The sequence below is a fragment of the Dermacentor silvarum genome, chromosome 1, assembly GCF_013339745.2.
Source record: "Dermacentor silvarum isolate Dsil-2018 chromosome 1, BIME_Dsil_1.4, whole genome shotgun sequence".
Lineage (NCBI taxonomy): Eukaryota > Metazoa > Arthropoda > Arachnida > Ixodida > Ixodidae > Dermacentor > Dermacentor silvarum.
The window spans coordinates 216176011-216196831 of NC_051154.1; the positions used below are offsets into that span (position 1 = coordinate 216176011).

Here is a 20821-nt window from a genome sequence, read left to right on the forward strand (position 1 = left end):
TATACGTTACAACAAACGAGCGAAGTTGCACGAGCACATCGGGAGAAAATGTGCACGGAGCGATTGGCAAAGTATCCAAACAGGTGCGTGTCGATTAAAACCTACTGGTAACCAAGCACGCCGGTCGAGTCCGCCGAGCGCAGGGTCACGTGTTGAGCACATATATATATAGGAGAGAAATGACAAAGGGGGTGCCTTCACAGAGAGCTGGCTTGCGAAGGCTGGCTGCTTGACGTCATGCCCCATCCATTCCAGAGCCGAAAGAACGAAAATATATATATGTATTTCGTGGGCAACAAACGTATAAGTGCCAGACTCCACGTGCACCGCCAGTATGCGTGTGCAGCGAGTGCCACGCCGAAAGGTCACTCGCTTCCTTCACAAAGAGAAGGACGAGACACGCGGCGCGGCGGTGTCAGTCACCGAAGACGTATCGGGTGACACAAACGCAACTCCAGACAAGCCTTCGCTCTACGCTTCTTCCGCTCCCCGAACGGCGCTCTGCGAGCGGCCATGGAAGAGGACAATGCCTGTACACAGACCGCCGCCCGCGCTGTGTCCGTATGCCTTGTGAACGGACGAACCGGGCGTGTCCCACGCATCCGCTGTTCTTTCCAGGACAGTGCGGGAGGAACACGTCAGCGCAGTTGCGTGATTGGCGTCAAATATGAACCTGGCTGCAGCATACGGAATGGAAACGTCCGCTATGTTAGGCGCGCTCTTCTTTTTCCCGTTATATACCTCGCCGCCATAACAGGAGCCAGAGATGCTGTTTTGTCTCACTGAACTCTACTAGGCACGGCCCCACCTCTGCCAGCTTGAGGCGCTCGAGATGGACAGCGAAAAAGCATTCTGCACATAACGACGGCATTACGAATGCAGCTTATCCGGTTGCCTGTCCGAGATCTGGCCAAGCGATAAAGGAGCGAGCGGTATAATGTCCGCAAAGTGCATTATAAACACTTCTCTGACACGTATGGCGCGCTGACTGCTTTTCCTTGGAAGAATTCTTTGAAACGTTCCCTTAAACAGGGCTCCCCGCTAGAGCTTCTCACGATGACTTTGCAGCAGATGACAGTGCGCAAGAATGTTCGTGAAAGTTTCAACTATTAACTGTGCTACCATGTCGGGGCGGTCGGATTGTTATAAATATCTATGAAATTATGCTAGGTTTCATTTCAACAGGAATCGAGACAGCAGTGCAAATAGACTAACAGCTTCGCTCCTTGAAACATCGGTGTCGTATTTAGCGCTTATAACGCAACAAAAGTATAACGTGATGGTAACCTTACTGGGGTATTCAAAAAGAAATGAAATACTGACGGAACAGCAGGAAGTATGAGCTGAGGGCTTGAAAAATAGCGGGTACAATACGCGCCACAGTTCCGGGAACACCATTCCCCCTTCACAGTGTTTTCCAGTCCACCCAACTGCTGGTGTACACCACGACACGGAAAGAAGATGTTGCTCCAATCTGTGAGTCGCTCGTTTCCGCCACCATCGTTACGCGACATGTAGCGTAATTAGCCGTTTATTTGCAGACTCGTGCGGAGGTCTGCGATAAAATAAACAAACAAAAAACACTATGCTAAAACACGCACATAACACGATAAATACACGTTTATAACATTGAACAGTGCACATGAAACTTAAAGCGATATCCACGCCTGTGTCCTTCCTTACATAAAGGCTCGTTTATTCAGAATGAATGCAGTATCGTTAACTTTCCTTTACCGCCAAGGAGATTGGTACTTACACCGTAGCAGATTTAGTCTAGCGGAGATGTGAAGAAACGAAACTGTGCACGTTTTAAACTATACGAAACAATAATTTTTTTTTTCACGTTGCTTTGCTGGGCAAAATTGAGAAACCTTTGCCTGCAAAGAGTCAGCGGTTATGATCCGTCGCTATCTAAACGTTTCCAAAGCGTAAAAACGCTGACTTGATTTCTTATGCAGCATGCTTTTTTACGTGAGTCCATGAGCATATAGGAACACACACGTCTAAAGTCACCGCGCTTCTTCTTGTCCTTTCGAAAATCGTCGCAACTCACATGAGAAGCTCATTATTCGTATTATATTACGGAAAGTTCCGCTGTCTAGCTGAACTAGAAAAAAAAAATAGGGGAAGGAAAGGGGAAGGAAAAATGCGTAAAAAAAAGAAAAAGACAACATTTCGCTGCGCACATCGGAATCAAACCTATGTGCTCTAGAAGTAGAAGCTACTATACCTTCACCATTCATCGGTACCACCAGCGTTGTCTCACAGTGCAAACGATAAGTATTTCACGCTGGCGGCAGTTTCTCATGCGTTCTCAGCTGACGTACGGTGATGCGATCAGCATGTGACTCAACATTTCATTTGTAAAAGTAAGACAAAAGTTTCAATACATTGCCCTTCTCACGACCGAACGTGGCAATGTCATTAAGAACAGCGACGAAGAAGCCGAAAGCAGCACAGATGCAAAATCTTAATAAAGAATAAAACAGTTGCGACACTCGGGCCTGAAACTTCGGAATGGCACACAGAAACGAAAACAACGGTAATACAAAACGTACGGGGTTTCTGTTCAGCTGGTCTGCTCGCATTTGAGTGCACGTTCCTCGTGTTCGTAGTATGAATACTAATGAGGTTGAGTAAAGCGAGGAATTGGGCTAGTTGGCGTTCATTCATCTTGAAATGTGCTGTGTACGGCTACTGACACTGAAGGACACACCAGACAGGACGACAAAGCGCCTTGTCATCCTCTCTGATGTGTCCTTCCGTGTTAGTATAGTCGTACTCAGTGTCCCTCAGTGCCATTACAGGAAGAGTGAACACATATACAGCTTCGTTCGCATTTGTAGTACGGATGGTACTGAGCGCGCAAGATGGATGGCACTGCACACTAAGTTAGCTCCCTTTGCTGTAGCAAACGGAATCTGTGCTTTTCCATTTTTTGTGTGTTGGCGCATATAGCAATGCACAATGCAGTGCAGCACAAGGGGGCTACAGATGGCCTATACTGGGAAAAGTTGAGTGTGAAAGGTGACCTGCGTCGTTTATATATATATATATATATATATATATATATATATATATATATATATATTACGGCTATAATAAAAGCTGGAAAACTTCGAAAACTTATTTTTCTTGCGCACAAACATTTTCATAGGAGCACGTGTAGTTTCCAACGAGTTCTCTGTCAGGTAGTGTATGGCCTCTGTGATTTCGAAAACCAACTGTTCATCTTTCATCTTTCAGTGGCTACCAAGTCACTGTGGAATCATTGGCAATGAACGTGCCGATCAAGCTGCTCGTTCAGCTCATGAAGAAGACAACCGCCTATCGATCCCGCTGTCTAGGACAGATGCTGCAAGGATGCTCCGCCTACTTGCACGCCAATGCACTACATCAGAGTGGAATAAACCACATTTTACGCATGCCCGATTATACACCTTGGATCCAACCTTACGCCTTCGACTTCAACCAAGACCTCCCCGAGGAGACGCGACCCTTCTGTGTAGGCTATATTTGGGCGTCGCGTTTACCTATGCCTACGCGTTCCGCATGATGATGATGATTTAATGGCATCCCCTTTGGAACGGGGTGGTGACAAATAGTCACCTAGCCTGCTTGATTTAATCAGGTATACTATACATGTTCTTCATCAAGCATTTTTGTATACCTCTAATTAATATTTTTCTTTTTTCAAAATCTACCTTGTACCGCTACTTATGATTTTAAGAGATCAGGTCGTATCAATCTCTTCCCTGCTTTTTTTTCCACCAGTACTCTAATCGTATCTTGCTTATCTCTACGGCTGCTCTGTTGATGTTTCCCTCCACTTTAAACCCAAGCGCTTCTGTAAGTTGTACGTTACCTACGGCTCTCGCTGGGTGGATCCCGTCGCATGCCATTAGGATGTGCAGAGTGGTCTCCGGATCTTTACTGCAGCATACACATGCCTCATCTAGTTCCGAATATTTGCTCCGGTGTGTTTTGGTCCTTAGGCAACCAGCTCGAGCCTCAAATAGCAAGGCACTGCCCTTTGTGTTATCGTACAGATTTTCCCTTCTAATTTCTTTCTTCTCATTCTTGTAAATCTCCATGGTCCTTTTTGTTTCCATTCTTTGCATCCAATTCACTCTCTATTTCTCTCATTTTCTTTCTGATGACTCCTGGCTGTCTATTTACAGTTTCGATTATGCTGTACTTCGTTGCCAACTTCCTTGGCCTCTTCCTCCATTCGGTGTCCACGCTTTTTATGTACAGATACTTGTGCACTTTAGCCGCCCATTTATTTTCATCCATGTTCCTGAGCCTTTCTTCAAAACTAATTTGGTCTGTGCTTCTCTGACCTCAAAAGAGGCCCAACCCATGTCACCCTGCCCTGCCTCATTTGTGGTCTTACCGTGGGCTTCCACAGCCAACCGGTCTACTGATCTTTGGTTAACTTCCAAACCCGACAAGATATCAGATTTTAAGCATGGAATGGCATTTGCGAACGTTATCGCTGGCGCCATTACTCCTTCCAGATTCCACGCACCACCTCATACTTATTGTGGCCCCACAGTGTTCTGTGTTTCATTATTGCTGCATTACGCTACCCCTTCATTTTAGATTATCTTGGTGGTTGCTTGAGTAATTCTTTCTTTCGTTTATGTGTATCCCGAAGTACTTATATTGCTTGACTATGGGTATGACTTGCATAGGAATGGCCGACAGTGCAGCATGTGGTGATTGTGGGGACGCGGAACGCGGAAACGACTCGTCATGTTCTTTGTCAGTGCCCACAATACAGTGCACAGAGACAATGGATTTTCGTCGTGCTGAACTAGTTGGACGAGCAGCCTCTATCGAAAGAAAAAATTCTGCAGCATCGACACGACTTAACATCGCATCAGAAGGCCGTGAAAGCGCTACTGCGCTTCTTGAAATCGACCGGCCTTTGTGAACGTCTGTGATCGGAACGCCTTTTCTATTACCTATTCATGTGTGTGTGTGTTTCTTTTTTCGCTCTTCTCTCTCTCTCTCTCTCTTTGCCTCTTTCCAACCCCTATATCCTCCACCCCAGTGCAGGGTAGCGAACCGGAAACTCGCTTCTTGTTAACCTCCCTGCCTTTCCTCTCTGTCTCTCTCTATCTCTCCCTCTCCAACGAGTTCGTTAGTAAGCTTCATGGCGTATGAAGTGTCGCGGGACCGACTCCACCAACGTGTTTTTTTTTTTTTTTTTTTTTTTTGTACACCTGCAGCAGCGGTGGCTCGTCGTTCACTGTCGTTTTAGGGAGCCATAGAGTGATACCGGCGGAGCCTGTGAAAATTTACGCGATCTTCTGTATATTGTTGCACATCCTCTCGGATATTGAAGAGTGGTATGCTGCCACTTTTTTTACCACTGCTCCCCTAAACATGCGCTTCGAAAAAGCGGGTTGAGCAATGTGAAAAGGAACGGAAGTTTCAAGTTGAAATGTAGTAATAATAATCCTCGGCTGCGTCGATAAAATATCAATTTTCCGAGCGGACACATAAGAAGCGAAACGCTACTAGTGTAGTTGTGGCCATTTCATTTTAGTTGGGGCGTTTCGGATATGAAAGAGGTGAATATACAGACGGCCGCATAACGTCTCGTCCTCCGTTTCAGTGCAAAAAATATTGACACGGAAGGCTCCACCTATGAAGTTTTTTCTCCGCCCGTCTGAGTACAAAGATATCAGCCTTTCCGCGCATGTGTACGTAAAAAAATGCGCCGCTTCCTACGCGGTGAGGTGCTCGGTTGTGCAGCTTCGTTGCCGTCAACACGTGCCGAGCACGTGAGAGAAACGAAACTCAAGCAGAAGCCGCGATCTATAAGAATCAGAGCGCTGAAAACGCCGTCGAGCTACCAAAGGGGCGACGATCCATTGAAATCAATCGTCACAACGCTCGTGCCCGTATCGATCGTACATCTCGTCTACGTCTGTGTGCTTCCCCGTGCTCTCATTTCTTTTTTCAGACACAAAACACATGTTCCGCCACCGCCTCTCAATTTCTTTTTCCATATTTGATGAGGTGGGCTTTTTTTATTTTTATTTTTTATTTTTCTCGCCACGGTCTTTTAGTTAAGCTTCCGCTGCTGCTAGACTATGCCATGTGTGACGCCGGACCAGATTCACTGCTCCTATAATGGGGAACATGCTGAAACGACTAGATCCTCGTAAAAATCTCACGGCGTGCTCGGCTTAAGTCGGACGAAGATGTCGAACGAAAACGTGGTGCTCTGTATAGGCGTGCCAGTTGTCCTTGGCGATCGTTTTTTGAGCGTCAGAGAATTTGGCTTCCGATCAGCAGAGAGCTGTTTCCTTGCTGCTTCGTAGTATTTATCTCTTTGTTCAGTAAACAACTATTATTGGCATTGTCGTGCACTGTGGAGCACACCGTAACCGGAAGCCATAGCTGCTGTTTGCGTTTCTGATGTCCTGGCGACAGACGCGTTTGATTGATTCATAGGTTTTAACGTTCTAAAGCAACATAGGAACTATGAGAGACACCGTAGTGGATGGCTGCGGATTAACTTTCAATACCTGGTTTTTTTTAACGTACACCTAAATTCAAGTACACGAGCGTTGTTTCACTTCACCCTCATCGATATGCGGTCGCCACGGCCGGGACTGATATGGTTGGATAGTTACCTCTGCAGACGGAAAGGTTGCAGATTCGAAAGGCAGCGGAGGTGCCTTCTTTTCTTCAACTCGCACTGAACCAGTTTCGAGATATTTTCAAGGTGTCCGACGAAATGCATTGGTGTTCCAGTTAACTTTGTGCTTCAATGCATAAAACAGCGTTTTCCCCAAAAAGTTAACTGGAACGCCCATGCATTTCGTCGGACACTTTGAAGATTAGTATCTCGAAACTGGTTCAGTCCTGAGAATTCGTTCCAAGTGGATACGCCTTCCGAACTGAGCGACTATAATTCGCAGATTGAAATATGTGCCGTAAATATTTAATTAAAAGTTAGTTAGCGTAATTATGTTAATTATTCAATTAGGCTTTTTGATTTCTAGTGGAAGTAATGGCTGCCTCATCGAGTAGTTTAGATCAAGGATTATAATCGTGCTATCTTCCACAGGCAATTTTTAAAAATTGGTGCAGCTAAACTGAAACACCCTGTATAAGCTGGCTAACACGCCTACATGCGCCTATCGCGACTACGAGTATAATGTCCAGAACTCTGCGTGCCTATGTCCTTACTACGACATAAAGCGACTCCTTTTTGTACCTCGCGCAACAGGCTTGACTATTCCGACGTTTCCAGGGACGCATACTTTATGGCCGTGACTAGAACCGTTCGTGGATTAAAATGCAATTCAGGATGAGCGGAGAGTCAGAGTTACACTTAGTGGCATGGGGCCCAGCAACCATAAAATGTCAAGGTTGTCTGGCCTTTTCCCCTCACTCGCATCCAGGATCTCGGTCGTGGGCTGTAATTTCGGAATTCCAAGACAAATGGTTACCCGCTAGGCAACAAGACCACAACATGATGGCTCGTCTGCTACCCCGTGTGTCCTAGCGTGGCACCACACTGCTGATTCGCTTGTGGTTGAAAACAGAATGCTCTGAACCGAAGCGTCCGTGAAAAAAAAAAGTGAAAAAAGGAAAGGAAAAAAAGACATACGATATTTATTCTAAACTGAGCCGATCCCGATTTTAAGCCGACTACCGAAAAATAAAGAAGCTAGAAAAAAAAACACATATCCTCCAATGGAGGCCAACCAAAAAAAAAAAAAAGCACTAACCTTTTCAAGTTTCAAACGATGTTTATTTCGAACACGCGACACTAGCGGCGGATTGCTGCAGCTTACTGCATGCAACCAGTCCCGCATGATCGTCATCCACGTCGAGATCCTGGATTCCTTGTCGCTCTCCTCCTCCCACAAGGCGTTGTCTTCTGTACCGTCCAGCGCGTTGGAAATACAACCCTTCCTAAACGCGCGCAATATATATAGCGGCAGCCGAGGCGTGCTCCCATGCAGTCGTAATCCAGCTTGCCACCTGCCCCAGCGACGCGCGCTTGATGCGACCGGATGGCCACACGGGCCAAATCCTCGAATCATCAGAGCAGCTGAGTTCGCACCAGTTTTCTTTTTTTTTATAACATTTAACGTTTTCTTGTTGTTACATTATTATCACTCGAAACTTGCCATGCATGTTGTCATGTGCGTTGAAACATTGACAGACGTAGGATAACGCCTGGTATCTGTGAATATCTGTTCAACGTGTGTAGTAAGCATGTCAGCAGGGTTATTTCTTGAAAACCTCGCCGTCCACAGTGCCCAGTGCCGTAGCGGTTACGTGGAAAATGCCTTAGGAAAAAAAGAAAAACATTATAATAATTTTTACATCAGTGGTCCCAATACTGTTTGCATTGTCCTATGCTGGAACAAGCCATAAGTGACCGCGATAGCGATTGCACGCTAGCACGTGAGCGAAGCCGAAAACAGGTGCTGTAGCAGTCCTATAAATGATTTTCTTTTGTTTACCTAGGCGATTATCATATTGCTCACGCCCTCAGTATTGCTTTAATTGCCTTAATTGTCCTGTCGAAATGTCTTTTACGCTCTGGTCATTTCATCATGCAAGCCAAGTCCGCAAAAAACACAGCGACTCGTGATTGCATAGTTCGACCTTTGGCAGTGCCGATACTCCTTCGCGGCTCAAGAGTTGAAGACATCTTGTACACCACAGGACACCAGGAAACTCCCCGTTTACGAAGGACTTTGGATGCTCGCCGCCATCTAAAGATGGCCGTCGCTTAATTCAACTGCCGCCACGCTGTTCAGCCTTGCCCACACTTGCACTTGTAACAAATTACATGTAAATATTCACTTGTAATCAATTATATATTCTCAATATTTTGATAATTGCTCGGTTTTTTTGTTCTTTAATGGGTAAAGCTCGCGGTAATTCCACAACTTTTTTTTAGTAACCAATTACATCTAACGAGTGACTTCATTGATGAAACAAGCTGTAACAGGCAATGCAGCTTTGATCACATTAATTTGGCGGGAACTACGGTAGAACATCCGCGGTTGTGCCACGCAGCCGCCTCGTGAATGCGCATATTCAGACAGGCAAACCTGGACGCTCAGTATTTGTTTTCTCATCTTAATGATTCACCAATGTTGCCCGACGATTTGAATTGGCGGTGCCAAACGGAAACCAGTTGGGACGTTGAAACCTGGAAATAGGGACGATCTTTTTCAGCTTTCCCTTGGCCCTACCGGGAGCGCCTTCTCCAAATCCCAGAAACAATGGAGTATTGCGCTTCTTAGAAGACCCAGGACGCAGGCACCGTGACATTGAGCAACCACGACCATGTGAGCCATGTGTACGCTACAAGACCGCCCTTCTTCCCAGTACGCACATCGAGCGAGTTTTCAGAGTCGATGTTAGTGTCTTCATGACAATACGAGGGAAGATGACCAACAAAAATTTTCAACAGCAATTATCAGTGAAGATAAACAACGGTTCTAGAGGACGCACTGAAAGTGCCAGGCCAGCACGTCCTATTTACTGCATTTGTACAATGTTAATAAGTGTTGGGAAGAAAGTAACCTGAAAGTAATCGATTACACTTTAGTAATTGCTGAATTATTTTCGTGGAACAGTAAGTGATCACTGAAATTAATTACTTTTTTGAGTGAAGTAATTGGAATTGTAATGAATTAATTTTTTTCTGTATAACGTGTACAAGTCTGGCCGTGCTGCCTGTTGATACGGAGGCAAGACCATGTTTCAAGACGTCCAACTTTCTTAATGTATGTCGCATTTCAAAAACCGAAGTGGTTATGAAATACAGCAAACAGGTTTTTAAACAAAAGTCACGGCGAGACTTAATACGACCTAAGTTAGTATACCGATCTTTTATCAGGTGAGGAGCGGAGAGGGAACTCAACGTTATAGTACCGAAGTTCGACAGTGGAATGTCACTTCGTGAAACTCTACGCGTTTTTCTGTGGCGATGTAAAATTGGAATCGCCTCTGCACCGCTAATATCTTGTTCGATTCTGTCAGTGCCGCGTACGATGTTTCCGTTACCACCCTAATCTCAAAACATGCTCACTGTTCATTTATTGGTACATTTACAGTTCCGAAGGTATATATAATCCACGACTAATCCATAAAAAACGATATATCAGCTGTGCTCATTTATGTTTGTATCGGACATTTTGAGATAGATGGTTTTAACGGAGAATCTGTTTAAGCCAGCCGTAATTTGTGGTTCTTGGTTCGTATCAAGAAATAAAAGAAAATAAACTTCATTGCCGAAGCGGGATTCGAACCCGCGTACCCCAAGGCGAGCGTCGTAACCACTAGGCTATATAGCCAGCTTGCAGAACATGCATTGATGCGAACCATATGATTGCGTTCGAGCGTCGTCGTCATCGCCCACAGCTGGCGCGTTCGCACTCTCGTGCTCTGCGAGGTGAAGAGGTTTTGCGCGCTATGAGAGCGAGAGAGAGAGACGCATTCACGGAGCGGGTCTGCTGGAACGCGTTGTCGGCATTGCAACGTGGTGTCGGTGTTGCAAGCTGCGCTATGCAACGCGCAGTGACGGCCGTAAGTCCGAGACGCGCGAAAAGAAATTATCATCATCATGAGCAATAAGATGAAAAGTTCGCGCGCACTTATGGAAAATACTGGGCTACGATCGCCCAGCTTCGCTGTTGCAAGCGTTGCGCGGCCGAGTGCAAGGTTGAGCGTTTTTTTTCCCCTCTCTCTTTTGTTTTGTTTGTTAGCCAAACAAATCTTCATCTCGTTCCTGTGCTTTCGTAATTTAGGGATCTTGAAGGGATGAGATCCTATCTCATATAAGGATCTCATCCCATTTCATGAGATCATAGGAGATTTCTCGAGTGGCGGAACGGATGCTGCTACTGAAAAAAGAGAAGAAAAAAACAGAAGAAAAAAAAAGCCAAGGAAAGGAAACAAGCGGGGACAGATGTGACAGCGTTCCTCACACCGGCACATCTTGTATACATAAATTCGGGCGGCTGCGCATCTGAAGTACAGCCTGCGTTACTGCCATCTAGAGCGCGTGAACGGCATGCTCTGGAATAGGGAGACGACGTTTATATGTGTCGTCGCTACGGTCTCGAAACAGCCTCGTACTGCGCATACGCTGCCATAGAACCCAGCGTGCACGCAGTGTTCCCCCTGTCTTCCAAGCAGCTATCTCGAGCCCAGCAGGCAGCGGTAAACTTTGCTGCGCTGTGGAGCGCACACCGCTCACGCACCCTGGACACGTTTGATGCGGGTTGTACGAGTACAAAGCCTTCGCGCGCTAAGGCTCTTCCTTTAAACTACCTTGCGCTGCAGCTTTCTTGCACTCGACAATATTGCCCATGGTCTTGATTGTGTGTTTATTCAAGCACTAGATAGGGGGTGCTTGCTTTCTTTTGTTGTTCTTTTTTACAGCCCTAGACAGGAACTACGATTAAAGCTACAATGACCACTGAAACGCTAAGTTTTGTCGTGTGAAACTTAAGATAAAAGCAACATCGATGTAAACCACTCCAGTGTTTTATTCTGACAAAATTTGAAAATTTAACGAGACTCTTCTCGTCTGAAAGAAGTGCCTCGAGTAGGGGTTATGGGCGTGGGCATTGAAACGCAGCCGGGTCCTTTTCTGACAGCTATGTCTTTTTTTTTCTTCAGAAATATCCTGAGTTTCATTTTCTTTCTTTTTGAGAGAGAGAGAGAGAAAGAGAGAGAGATGAAGAGTGAGGGAATCGCTTCAGTAGACACGGCTGAATTTCGTCGTGGTGCGCTGCGGGGACTTCCACCGTTTTTCGTAACAAATGCTCAATTACACGCTAATATTTTGATTATTTGTTCATGCCTCATACATATAACAGTCGAAGGGTAAGTGGGAGGCTGTGTATACCATGCAGGAGTGCATTAAAAGGCGTTTTTGATTCATGTCTAAAAACAGGCGGGGGAGGGGCGCGGGTAGTGGGAGGGAGATGCAAGCCTAAGCGGACTACAAAACACATGGAGCATGTAAGCATTTTAAGAAGGAATGACCAAAAGTATGATTGGGCCACTCGTCACACAATTGCATCGCCTTAGTGACAGAAAAAGAATGAGCATTTCACATTGAATAACGGCACTGAAATCAATCGACTCACGTTTACGCAGACGCTGCCATTTTTGTACTTATAAATGTCCGTCAAGATCAGGGTTTCGAGTTATACGAGATGCACTAGTTATCGCGATTTGCGGATGCCGCGTGGTACTCCATTTCTGTCTACCCCGATAGTGGCAGGCTGCGGCCGCTCTGAATTGGTCGCGAGCGGGTGGTTCAAGCAAGTAGCCGCCGGTTTGTTGGCTGCGTATTAATGGTAAGTATAATTATAAGCGCAGGCTGCTGTCAGAATTGCAGCAGTGGTGGATGCCGATACCGTGTGGTGGTGGTGGTCCCGATAACGGTACTATAGAATGCGTAAAGTGTGTGTGCGCGTGCGTGCGTGCGTGCGTGCGTGCGTGTGGGGGGATGGAGCAAGGCGGGGTGAACGGAAATTATGCCCAATCGAGAAGGAATGCGGAATTGCTGCCAAATTTGGGCCTGCAACGAGTGCCTCGAGCGGCCAGTCGCGCGGCAATTTTGCGTGTATTCGCGGGCTTCTCTCATGCTCGGAACAACACTTTTATGTAGCACGTAATGAGCAACAGAAAGCTGTATCGGGAGTTTTTCATGTTGCTCTACAATTTTCTCACTCACACTTTTCATCTAATTATAATGCTTGAGAACTTGATTAATTATTTAATACGACTTATCTAATTAGGCGGAATGCCAAAAATAATATGAGCATCGCCAAGCGACGGCAAACAACTTTACCTTGGTTCTGTCCAGGTACGGGGCCCTTGCATATTTTAAAAGTTTGGCTCAAGTTACGTGGGACAACCGGTATAAACAACTTTTTCTGACCTCCAGCGCCAACAGCGTTTCAAGTTTAAATAATTATCCTACACTTCCGTCACTTAGCTGCAGACGTAGTCGTACCTACATCCTCTTATACAAAAACGTTCATGGTATTATTACACGTTGGGATCTACCAGCTTCTGTTTCACTGCGGGTTCCGCAAACGACCAGCAGGGCACATAGACCATTCCACGTTCCTGCCTTTTTCAGTAGACACTTGGCTCTCCAGAGAATGAATGATGCGAAGTCTACACAACTGTCATTTCCTCAATCTGGATATCTTTGAAAACGCCGTTGCCTTCTTTCTGTACCACGCTCCCCACTTTCTCTTGAACCTTCTCTCTAACTTCACTCCTCTTCGATCTTCTCATAGTTTATCTCTCCTTCCGTATGTGTGCTCCATCCCTCAATTGTTTGGCATTGCTGTATTGTTGCTTATTATGCAGCTGTTTATCTAGTGCTTTTTTTTTTCTCTTCTACTTTTTTATCCCATATGGGACGTAAAACAACTACAACCAAAAGTTATGCAACTTTGGTTGTAGTTGCTTTACATTTCTACTTTTTTTTGTAAGTTGATGTGATTTATTGATTTTTTTCTTTATACATTTAGGAAAGGTACAAGGAGGGGAAGAAGAAAAGGGAGAAGGCTGGAATTTTAACCAGAAAAGCGTCTGGTTCAAAGCACAATAGCTTAAAGGCTCACAGCACCTGGCGGGGGCTCCTGTACCTGCCCATTTGTGCATCGCGTAACGCAGTTCACATATAGCACAGTTCACATATATATAAGGGGCTGGGGGCCCTGATGCCAACCCCCCACCCCCCTTTTCCCTGCATTGACATGCCGACACCTCAGCGCTGACAATACTGTATGTGGTTTATGATTGCTGTTCTGCCTGGGTGACCAGATGAATTCGGGCCAGCAAGCGGATTGCACTCTCGAAACAAACTGAAATAAGTGACATGGCTTGTCCAAGAATGCCGCCCGAGAGAAGAGGATTAACAAATATATCTGTATACATCTGGTTTGATATTACATTTTCCTGAACACTTTCTGAGTGGGCAGAGTATGGTAAATATTAGAAATAAGCAAAAGCGATCGAAAAACCGGACGTTCTCATTATACAGCAACGCTAGAGTGAGCATAGCAATGACGACCTTTCTTTTGGGATTGCTTTGCTCGTTTTCAGCGATAGTTACCGATCTAACTGAGAGATTTAAAAAGCGTTTAATGCCCGAAGAAGACGAAGAAAAAGAAAAGACGGCATACACGTTCTTGTGTGTGGTCTTTTAATTGTCTTCGTCTTGCTCTTGTGCTGCAAGGTTTTGAATTGGTAACACGCATGCGATCTGCTAATGTTGAATACTTCATTTCCGAAGAGCTAGAAATTTGCTTCTTGCGAAAGAGCTAATTACTGAGAGATTATGCACCAAATTACCATTTTCTCATTTAAGAAGTTCGAGCGCCGATTAGTAAAAAAAATAACAAAAAAAATGAAAAGAAGACGACCGCGGCAAGCGATTAAAAATTTTACGAGCGACTCGAAGAAAGTGACAGGCCCAAATCGGATTCTAATAAGCGGAACTATAGTCACCGTAGGTTCTGCATAACTTCCTCGAATAGTTGCAGGTAATATAACGTGCTATGAGATTTGACATCCAGTCCGCAGTTCCTGGAGCACTGTGTCGCTGCAACCTGAGCTCACTAGCCTTTATAGATTCGCAACAGCGCTCCGCCGTCTCCAAAAGTTATCACCTGTGCGAACATTGACGACGTTCGAACACTTTACAAAAACTATGCAGAAAGGTCGTCACCAGCATCATTAGACGTTGGCGGGCGCTGAAATAAACAATAAACAATTAGAGGAATCGACGACGGGACCCCTTTTGTATGCGACAAGCCATGGGCATAAATTCTCCACATTTGTTAACACGCAGCAACTTGTGGAGAACCTTCTTTCACCGCTTTTCTCTTGATATAGTATACACTTATTATTTCCCATTTCATCGTGCAAGCTTGCGCGCGTGTGGCAGGACGGATAAAGAGGCAGTTCATGAGTTACTGGGCTGTCCCTTTTATGCTCCTTCCAAAGGCAGCACTGTTCAACCACCCACTGCCAGTCGGTACTGTGTACTTGGTCCATGTCATATTGCAGTGCCCTGAAAGGGGAGATCTCGCTGCTGTGCTTCCTCAAGTAGGGGTGGGTGTCCGAAGTGTAGTAATAAAGTGTACGTGTACAGGAACTCGCGCTTCTTTTATTGTTCTGTTTCTTTACCTTAATTATTAGTTTTAGCCGCAGTGGAATTGCTCAATGGCTATGGCGTTGCGCTGCTGAGCCCGAGGTCGCGGGTTCGATGCGTGATACGGGGGTTCAGCGGCAGCATTTGTGATGACGGTGGAATGCAAAAACGCTCATGTACCGTGCGTTGCATGGACGTTAAAGAACCCCAGATGGGCAAGATTAATACGGAGTAACCCACTAGGGCGTACCTCATAATCAGATCGTGATTTTGGCAGGCAGGACTGCCAAATTTAATTTTTAATTACTTGTTTAGCCTATCATTTTTTCTTTCATTTGTAAGAATTAGCCATGCGATAGCGTGTCCTTTTTGGTGTTGTTGCTCTTCTTGTACATATACTCACATCCGCATAAGTGTTGTGGAGCATCCGAAAGCATGCCGTTTTCGACATCTCTATCAGCACTGCAGACCCATTCAAGTGGAACATGCCAGGTTTCCGACGTACCCGACTGCACCGACTGGACCCATCCCTCCAACTCTGCATTCCATATGGACTATCTCGAACCAGGGCAACTGTTATGTGCCGACTGTTGGATCGGTGTATATTTTACGAATACTTTTGCTGGCCGCATCGGAATGGCTGACAGTGCTGCCTGTGACGATTGCGGCAGCCAGGAAACCATCGAATATGTCCTCTGTCATTGTCCTTGCTGCAGAACCCAGAGATAGTCGTTCGCGACTGCGTTTGTACACCTCGATGACTGGCCGCTGCCTCAGCAGACGATCTTAGAGTACCGGCTCTTACGGTCCTCACACCAGAAGGCGATGAAGGCTTCTCCGTTAAAGCGACCTAGTTGAACGACTCTGGACCACCCGTGCTTTTTTTTTTATGTATGTGCGTGTGTATGTGTATGTCTCTCTCTGTGCGTGTGCTTTTTCTTTCATCTTTTCTCTCCCCTCCCCCCCCCCCTTACCCCTTCCCCAGTGCAGGGCAGCAAACTAAATGTCTTTCGGTTAACCTCCACGCATTTCGCGTCTCATTTCTCTCTCTATTTCTCTAAACAATAAAGCACGAATGCAATAAATCGAACCAGTAGGGTTAGGGAAACGGATGCTCTTCGCCGAATATACATACGAATAACTCTCGAGACGGTGTATGTGGATGACAGTTGACGTTTACGTACAGTGTCGACCACATCTAAGGTGAGCACCTCATTAGTATTCAAGACATCATAGAAGCTGATGTTCAGTACATAATTCGAAAAAATCATTATTGCGTTTATCGACACCATGATTACACATCGTATAACGAACATTTCACTCGTGAAGTAGAATAAACGCTGTAGTTTTACCGGCTTGAATACTAATGAGGTGTTCGCCTTAGATGTGGTCGACCCTGTACATACCGCCGTGTGACATACAACCGCCACTCATCAGTCACCCATCGACCACGATTAGCGCAGGATGATACCACGGTTTATTAGAACGCACTTAAACCCCTCAGGAAGTTCCACCCAGTGGCGCCTAACGTTTTATCAAAATTCGGCACATTTAATTGAGACATTTTGCGGCAGTAGACCGAGCGTTCGCGCCCGAAAGCCAGCATCCGCCCCCCGGCCGCGAGTGCTGGGATTGGCTAACACTTGCGGGATGTGTATCTAGCACAATACATGAAACTGGATGAGAAACGGCGCTGCTGTGGCTCAACTGCGTGATAAGAGCGTCGCACGCGTAACGCGACGATGTTGGTTGGGTTCCCACCTGCGGCAAGTTGTTTTTCCGTCCACTTTAATTTCTCTTTGCTTTACCATTTCTACATTTCAGTTAAAAACAAGTAGTTTAGCCTAGGCTTCCCTTGGTTTCATTTTCTGGTGTCTTCCAGTATATGACAGTCACAGTGTGAGCGATGGCAGCTGTTAAAACCACCTTCACGCTGAGGCGAGAAAGCCTACCCTGACTTCTCATCGCCCATCGCCAAATAAGTACCGGTGAGCTCAGCCTGTAGGTCCACTGTGACTGTGTAAGAGTGGCCTTGGTGCCAAACTGCCGGGCGCCTTACGCGTGAATTTGACATTTCGGTCCGTATTCTGATGCACACTTGCGATGGCCAGTTATACTTAGTGTATGTGCTGGTTCGCGAAGCCTCTTGTCTGAAACATCTTAAGCGTTATATTTGGCTCCGAGATGTCTGGTGACTTTGCATGTCTCGGATACTTGCTTTGCAAAATGTCTTGCTTTCAATAATGAAGTAGAACCAACAAGCACCGATCCTGATCTTTGGTATAAAGACCAAAAAGTTGGATGACTTACTTCACATTTCTAGTTATTTCTTAGATGAAATAGAACAGTCAGGCAGTTCTATTTTTTTTTTTCACTCTGTTTTCCCAGTGTTATTTGTGGTTTGTGCACAGCAGTGACGCAGCATTTGGTTCCTCACACCCTCTCAAACCACGTTGCTGTCATATCGCCGAAACATATTCTTCTCATAATTCAAACGCAGTGTACAAGGCAACGTGTTTCTACAGCACTTACACTGACGCTCGAATTTCCGTGTTTACTCGCCGTGGCGGCTCAGGCGTTCAAAATTAATCTCTAGCCCTCCACTACGGCGCCCGTCATTACCCATCGTGCAGTTTCCGGACGTTAATCCCCACAATTTAATGTCATTTCTTTTACGGCTAAAATATGAGTACGCCTTTTGTAGCAGAACGCTCGAACGAACGTACAAAATCTCGTTCAACGCTCGTATATATATATATATATATATATATATATATATATATAGAGAGAGAGAGAGAGAGAGAGAGAGAAATTTTATTTGACTGGACAACATTTTAAGGAGCGGTGGTCGGAGCCCCTCAGGCCAGGGCCCCACTGACCTCTGCCGCCTGCCTGACCTGGCTAATTAGAGATTTTGGTCCTGCCAAGTCGGAACGGGCGAGCTGTGCCTCCCACTGCTCCATTGTTATATTGTTAGTTGGCCTATGAGGGTGCTTAGTGCACTTCCAGGTTACATGTATTAGGGTAGGTATGCCACCGCACCAAGGGCACTTGGCCCTATAGCGAGTGGGATACATGGCGTTTAGCATTTTTAGATAGGGGAATACCCTGGTCTGTATTTTGCGCCAATCGGCAGGCTCTTCCCCGCTAAGTTGTGGGTGAGGCGGCGGGTATTTTCTGCGGACTCCGCGCTGATGAGTAAAGAAAACAAAAAAAGAAAGGAAAGGCAAACGCGCGATAACGACTTTGGTAAGTTACGAGCGTTGAGCAAGGATGTCTTTGACATCAATTTAAATGTCAAATACATCCTTGCTTAACGCTCGTAACTTACCAAAGTCGTTATCGCGCGTTTGCCTTTCGATGCAGTATTGATTCAAAAACAGGCAAGCAATTGAATGCTCCCGCCCACGTGATCGTATAACAGTGCATCGGCAGTCTCCACTAGACGACTGGTTAATTCGAAGAGAATAAATCGGTCATCTCACGGAAGGACCATCAGAAACATACTAAGGTTCTGATAATACGCTCGCCGTGCTTCATCAGAGAACTTCTGTCATCGATTAGAATTTCTGACATATAAAACATCGATAGTTCAGCAAACAGCACCTGACAAGAAGAACCCACAATTGCGTTAGCGCGAAGCAGTGCCAGAATTTGACAAACCACGGTCAACAGGGTGATATACTAACACGTTTAGTTAGGCGCGTAAGCCTCTTCGAAATTTGGCTTCCCAACTGTACTGATAGCTCTTGCAAGCCGGCAGCATTGTAAACAAAGTTGCCAAGCATTGCGTGCCTCGCTGAAATGGTTAAGCAGAAAGGGTCTTGACAAGCGAGCTCATCGGTCATCCGCCCATGTCAGGCCCTACTCTACGCCCACTTTGTCAGCTCCTTACTCTTCTCTTACCAACAGCATACATAATCGGGAAAGGGAGCTCAACGTCATGCCTACCTCTCTGCGCTGTCTTAAGCAGGTTTTATTCCTCCCTTTCCCTCAAACGTTGCGGGAGACCTTTTCGACTAGATGGAAGACAAAACTCCCCTGAAGCGTGTAATTGTCCGCGTTGCTATTATAACACTGCTGAAGTGTTATTAAGCAAGTAACGAGAAGCAATCTACCACAAGGAGTACATAATTCGTAACGTAAGCTGACGTGCAGGAGGTGGAGTGCCAGGAGATGAGAATTGTGAAGTGACGCAAAGGCGTGCCAGCGGTTGGTACACGCGTCGCTTATTTCGATTTGAGAATGCGGAGAAACGCGCAATATTTACACAAACTTTCGAAACCACCACACACGTTACCGCATCTGGAGTTTTTCGCCGGGTACTGTATAGTAGTCACTGTATAGCTTTCATTGCTGAACAGAGATTGCTTTAGAGAGTCGGGCGAGGGGGGCTGGAGCGCACTTATTCTCCCGAGCTTCGGAGCTGTAGGCATGCTACTGGAATCCTGCAAGTGGGCCCGATATCTGATATTGTCACTCCCGGGGTGTTGAGGAAAATTTTCACAAGGACTTGTACGCCTCGTCAAACTAGACTGATCTCGGAGAGGAAAATTACCTCTTCTGGTATAACATTTCCTTATATGCGCACTACCTTGCGCTGACTAAGGTGCTCGCAAGATTTACCTGGACGCTGACAACAAACTGTCGAAGCGAAAAGAGCGGACACTTTGGCAAGTTGGTGTATACGTAGTTGCACGCTTGAAACCAGCGCGAATGAAACGCAGCACGTATAGAAAGGACACAAGACAGCGTTGTCTTATGTCCTTGCGTTTTATACTTCCTTGGCGCTTGTTCTAAATACTACAAGACGAACCAAGGAGCTAAGAAAAGTAAAAAAAAAAAAAAAAAAGAAGAAGATCGCTCACCGGTCTCGGCGGTCAAAACGGGCCCCAGCTTGTGAGCGAAGCGCGGTCGCCGGCCACGCGCCGCTCGCACTGGCGGCCCACCGACGAGCGTCCGGCAGCGGAGAGAAAACTTTGGCAGCGCGCGCCGCCCGGCGCACCCGTCCGACGCTCAGCGACAGAAACGCGCGCTCGATCAGCGAAGCGCGTAGGAGCGCGTATGTTGTCGCCGCCGTTGTTGGCTGGGGCCGCTTCGCGCGCGCCGGGCCAGGGGGCGTTCGCCGCGCTCCCTCTTCCCTTCCTACCCTGGCACTTTCCCCACCTGGGCCGCAAGTCCCAAGTTCCTCGGCCAGGAGGTCGCTTGTAACCCGATGCCGTGTCTTGTCGTGACGTCGATCTGGAGGCACGGATCACGCGCACGCGCAGTGCGCGGAACTTCCCCCTCGCGCTTCTTTTGTATTTCTTTCTCTCTCTCTTTCACTTCGTGTGTTCTGGCCGGCGGTTAACGTCCTTCGTTGCCTCGCCCGAGTCGAGAGCGGCCGAGGTATCCCATTCATTTCAGCGCGTTCCGGGAAGGCAAAAATTAGAGCAGTGGAGAACAGTGCATTGGGGAACAGTGGAGGAGTGCACACACGTATATTGTTAGCCCGATCCCGGCTTCTTTCGCTCCCATGTCGACCTTCCCCAGCGCTCTCTTCGTTCTATACTGGTCATATTGCTTAGTTCTGCATCGGCCTTACCTTCGATATAAATTTTTCTTCTTACAAAGTAAGACAAAGAGGGAACTGCATGG

The 20821-nt window shown here is 46.3% G+C and overlaps 1 protein-coding gene across 1 annotated transcript in view; it reads right to left on the reverse strand.

Annotated features, from left to right (window-relative positions):
- The window catches only part of LOC119436762 (uncharacterized), a 115339-nt gene extending 95143 nt beyond the window's left edge, over positions 1-20196 (reverse strand). The window contains exon 1 of the mRNA XM_049659976.1: positions 20053-20196. The gene's annotated coding sequence lies outside the window, so the exon portion shown is untranslated. The remainder of the gene's footprint in view (positions 1-20052) is intronic.
- Between the last annotated feature and the right edge of the window lie 625 nt (positions 20197-20821).